The following is a 6,187-nucleotide window of genomic DNA, read 5'->3' on the forward strand; positions in this document are numbered from 1 at the left end:
TCTAACTCACTCCGTTGACTTGAAGGTCTTGGAATATCATCTTTTACTTCATTTTTAGTCATAGGCATGAATGGACCATCACAAACAACTTCCCAAATTTCATAATCTAAGGCTTACAAATAAATTCTCATCCTAGTTTTCCAATATGGGTAGTCATTACCATCAAAGAATGGTGGCCTAGAAGTGGATTGTCCTTCCCTAAGGGTAGAGTCATTTTGGGTTGCCATGGATCTTTTACTCTAGACGGTTAAGTCCTAACAAGAGAACCTTGTTCTGATACAAAATGAAATACTATCTAAGCAACCCAAAAGGGGGGTGAATTGGGTTTCTAAAAATTATGCAATGCTTGAACAAAACTTAATGCAAATCTTTAAATGAATTTAAAATAATAATAAATAAATCAACCAAAATGTAAAAAGATAAGGGAAGAGAGATTATCGGTTAACTGTTTCAAAGCTAACGGTTCACCGTTTGCTTTCAGAATCACAATTTTAACATAATTTTACAGGGAATGATTTTCTGATTAAGTTAACAATTATCCATATTTCATGAACATATTTAGAAATATTATACAGCTTTTAAGAAATTGTTTATCAATGAAAACTCCAACATTTTAATCAAAAACATATATAGTTTGTTATCATCAAAATCAATACTATAGACATATACATGTTAACATAAACTATATGATACACTTGATAGAGGTTCACCTACATGAGTGTGGAATTGGGTCGGTTTCTATGAGAGCTAGATGGCCATCTCTAGAGCACAAATTTATTCTAAGAAACATAAGGCCATTAAAGTGCCAAACCACAAAATAACAAAACACTGAGACATGGTTAGTTGTTCAATGGCCGGTTGATAGCCTAAAAGGCACCAATTTATATGCATTAAACTTTATGAAGAAAATTGAAGTGTTTTGAAATATGTAGGGGATTGTTGGAACTTTCTTAGTATTTCAAAATACTAATGTCCTATATTAGAGGGAAGTGAGAACAATCACTTTTCTATTTGATTTAATTTTAAATTAGAGTTGAATAAGTTAAATCTAGATGTGATTTGGATTATTCAAAATTAAATTAAATTATAAGACACATAGATGACTAATTCAAATAAAATAAGGAAAGTGGGTGACTAATTCAAATTGAATTAGGAAAAGGATTATAGAAGGTTTCTCTATATAAAGGAGACATACAAAGTCTTTTAAAGTACAACCACAATTACATCTCCTTCTATCTTATATTTTCTTCATTAATTTCTTTTTCTATGTTCAAAACTATTGTGCTTATAGTGTAATCTCACAATAATGCCGCTATTGAATCCTGAGCCCAATCTGTATTATTTCTATCATTTTTACATCGAAAAATCTTCCTAGAGGAGTGGAAATTAGTCTTAAGGACAGTGCTTCGCGCACGTCTTGACGAAATTTCATAGTTGCTATTGGATGAACAATGTCATTAATAGTATCAAATTAACAATATCAGTGAACAGTAACATGAACAGTACCAACAGTTGTTTAATTTTCCCTTTGGCTAAGCAAACTAGATTACCGTTTTCTTTGAGTAAAATTTCTAGCTCATCATCTTTTGAAATGTTGCCTGTTGATATTTGGGGTGGTTATCACATTGCTACTTTTCTTAAGGCTGCTTATTCTCACCATACTTGAAAGATGAACAATAATCTATACGTCTACATGTATGAAGCTAAATTAGTAGTAGTAAATAGATGAGAATTGTTGAGTGTTAGAAAATGCATATTTATAAAGGAGAAAACCGTCATTTTACATTTTAAGTCTTACTAACAACCCTTACTTTTATATATTTAACCTTCTTGTGATTTAATTACATGTGTTTTATTTTAATTAAGTATTTTATGTATTTTAGGGGCATTATAGTCATTTCACAATAAAGGAGGATCAGACGGCAAAACGGACATCACTTTTGAACTCAGGACGGTCGAAAACCTTAGGAGGAGCATAAAAGGAAAAATGGCACTATTCACATGTACGGTACTATTCACGTGTACGGTACTGTATACGTTACTATTCACGACACTGTTCACATAGACGGATGATGACGTGGCATTGACCGATGATGTGGCATTGACTGATGAGGTGTCGCGATCCTGTTGGACTAAAATTCTTATGTACTGTTGATGGTGACGTGGCAGCATATCAGTGGACGAAAAATCTCGCGTACGGTGCATGCATCACACAGGATTATTTTCAACCAAACCGCGTTACTGTTCATCCGGGTCAAACCGCGTTACTGTTCAAAGTCGGGTCAAACCGTGTTACTGTTCATCCGCGTGGTCAAACCGTGGACTGTTGACTGATGACGTGGCGCAATCCTGAGCGTCCAAACTGTTTTTAATCCGATGGCCATGATTTACTCCATGTATCTATAAAAAGGGGGCCTCCCCCCCCTAATTTGATATCTCTGAATCCATTTTTGGGATCCATTTTTTGTAATTCCCTCTCCATCTTGTATTTTTTTTGTATTTTAATAAATTCCCATTTTGCCCCTAGTTCAATTATGAGTGGCTAATTTTCTTTCAAGCTTGGGTTGAAGGTGAAGTCTCAACATGTGTCATGGGCTTAATTTGGTAAATTTATTTTCTCTTCCCCTCTAGTTTTTGTGGATGTTTTGACTTCTCGTCGACAAATAATACTAATCTTGTCTAGTACCGCCTTGGTTTCACCGGCCCTCTGGTACAAGGTTATTATTATTTGGCACGATAAGCCCTTAGCACCATATTGATTAGAGCGTGGTTCATGAGGTGTGGATTCCCCCCTCATGATTTAATTGGCATTAATACGGATTATTTAGCCCATGATGCATGTTGATACGGATCCAGATACCCAAGTACGTCATTTCAATAGAATTATCTTCAATTTATTCTCGCCATTGCAATTCCAATTTTAGAATTTATTCTCGCCATTTTAATTTAAGTTTTAGCATATACCAAATCATTTCCACCATAAATCCAACAACCCATTTACTAAATTAATTCTATACACAATTAAAATCCACCTCCTCGTGGGATCGACACTCGTCACCATAGATCTATACTACAATAGATTCGTGCGCTTGCGAGTACATTAAAATTTGCACAACAAGAATGATCAACATTAATTAGTCCAATAGGAAAAGATTACCTTAGAAAGGAAACCTACACAAATATACACACCGGTATAATAGTAATTAGAATTCTTAGCCAAGCAAGAGAAGGTTTAGATTCAAAACAACATTTGTACTTATATGATAGTAGATTTTATGACCATGAACAAGCACAAATAGCTAGTACATAAATAGATTTAAAAATAAAGTATTAGCAATAAGTTGTATACCTAATATAGACATAAATATTAATGGATTTTATAAACACATTAAGTTATCTGTACAAGCCATAGGATATAATATGAATGCTGAATAAAAGAACCTTAGGATTACAACATTTTTTCTAGGAAAATTATACAATAAATATCATAAAAAGTTTAGACTTGAAAGTAAAATATAATAGATTGTTTTAAAAGCCAATATGTAGAAATGATAGTACTAAAGAAATTAATTACAAGAGAATCAAATGGATTAGAATGGATTAAAAGAAGATAATATGTTAGAAGTAACATAAACTAGTTACACATAAGTAAATATACATAATCAAGTTACATAGAGATTTAGTAATTATAGAAGAATAAATAATCCAGAGTTAGAGAAAAATGAGGAAATAGAGATACATATGGCAATTGTAGAAAATTTAGATATAGGCAAACATGAAACATTAATTAATAATAGAGATAAAATAATAAAATTAATATTCAATAATCCTAAAAAATATTTGAAAGAAGAAATATTTGAAGAATTATGTAATAATGATAAATTAACAGATTACATGTAGATATAGAACTTACAAAGAATTTAAACTTTGCAAATTTAGGAATTGACTAAATTTATTATTTAGGACAAGAACGTGAAATATTAGTAAGAGAAGAAGATATGAAACCTTAGATAAGAGAAACTAGCAATCCTAGACCTATATTAGAACCAATAGTTGAACCATCTAATGTAGAAAAATAGTTAGAAAAACGAAGAGTTCTAGAAAGTAATGAAAAATACATAAAAGCTGAAAGAGTCTTTAAAGCTAAAACAAAATAAAAAAATTGGAAAGTACTACCATAAGATAAAGACATATTAATAGTAGAATTAGAAGGACATGCGCCAGAAGAATAGAAACAAATATTTAAATTAATGGCAAAGAAGTTTACTTAGACATTTAATGGAAGCTTTAATACTAATAGTAGATCCAAATTATAAATTAATATACTTAGAAAGTACTTTAGAAGTGAGAGAAAAACAAACATACTTAGGATGATGAGATTGGATGAAGATGAATAAAAAAGAAGAAATTATATAGCTTCGGCACAAACATTACAATAATTAGTATTATAGACCTAATGACCAAGCTAATATTAGGAGTAGATGAAAAGGATGATGTAATTCAGTGACGATGCAGAAACATAAAAAGAATGATAATTACGAGAAACTAAGTTTTTGAATAATAAAAATATTATTGAAAAGTTCGAATGAATTGAATTAGGGTTTTAGGACGCTTTAATACTAACCCTAAATATCGTCAATTTAGCCAAATGGAATTTTATTTTATAATAAAATTCTCCTAATTTAAATAAGGAATACAAAACAAATGACACTCAAATCCAATATCTAAAAAAAAAAAGATAAAAATCCTGAAAGCTATAGGAAAAATAGGAAACAAGCGGAATTTTTAGGTTTGGTTCGTCTTATCGAAAGTTTTAAAGTGGTATATTATATGTACAAAACGGACGACCATCTTACATCATTAAGCAAATTAAAACAATTAAAAATTTGTGACTTAAGATTCTTTGATGAATACGCTAATTATTTTTACAAATATTGGAATGAAATAGGAAGGCTTTTTTATTAAGATTTGTTACTAAAATTTGCAGGTAAATTACTTGAAAAAAAAAATAGGAGAAGGATTACATCGCGAGTTAATAAATTGGTTTAAAACAAAAAGAACAGAAGGAGTTAATTAGTATGCTACATTACTACTAGTAATAAAATATGTTATAGGAATAATTAGAGAATATTGTGAATAAGAAAAACATAGAAATCAAATAAAATAATAGTTTAGAAAAATGTGTATACACATGTATGAAGTAGATACTTTATGATACAATTATCCAAATTATCTTAGCTATAAAAAAATGTAAAATAGATAAGAAACATTATAAACAATATAAGCAACCATATAGGCAAAACAATGGAAAGTTCTATAAGAAAATATTTTTAAATTACAAAAATAATAAGCAAAAAATTAAGAAAGTATTTGAAAAAGGGAAGAAAGTATATAAACGTAATAAAACTTGTAAATATTTGTTATGTGGAAAAGAAGAACATATTAAACCATATTGTCCAAAAAATAAAAGAGTTAATCAATTAGAAATAAATAGTTACAATATAGAAGAACAAGTATCAGGCATAGAAGAAATATTTAATATAGACAAAATATCAAATAACGATAGTATATGTATTCTTAGCAAATATAGTTGTGAATAAAAAACAAGTGATAGCTCACAGTTAGAAATAGAAATAAATAGTTTAGAAACTTTTACGTCAATTTTTGGTAAAAATTGTACTATTTTTATTTAAAAAAATTGAATTAGGATATAGAGAATAAACACTGAAAAATTCTTTTGTAATAAGTGTAAAGATTATAGTAAACAAGAAGATGATAAAATGGTATAAACAAATAGAGCCAGCAGTGAATTAATAAATATAGATGTTGAGTTATTATTTAAAAAAAGAAGAAAAAAATAGTTCACATTAAAGCAATGATAGATACAAAGAGTTTATAAATGTATTATACATGATAGTTTAATTAAAAAAAATAGAAATAGTTTGAGAAGTTTAGTAAATATTATACACTCTAATGGTGAAGCAAAAGCTGACACGATTACCTTTGTATTCATAAAAGAAAAAAAGAGCAATAAAAATTCTCTTTCATACATAAAAAACTTAGTAAATTTTAGATATCAACCGAAAAGCAATTAAAAAATAAATCGTTTTCTCTTTTTTTTTTAATTTTATTTATTTATCTTTTGAGTTAAGAAATCTCGCCTAATTAACAAAAGTATAATTTATAT

This window comes from Citrus clementina, unplaced genomic scaffold (genome assembly GCF_000493195.1).
Source record: "Citrus clementina cultivar Clemenules unplaced genomic scaffold, Citrus_clementina_v1.0 scaffold_9, whole genome shotgun sequence".
NCBI classification, from domain to species: Eukaryota; Viridiplantae; Streptophyta; class Magnoliopsida; order Sapindales; family Rutaceae; genus Citrus; species Citrus x clementina.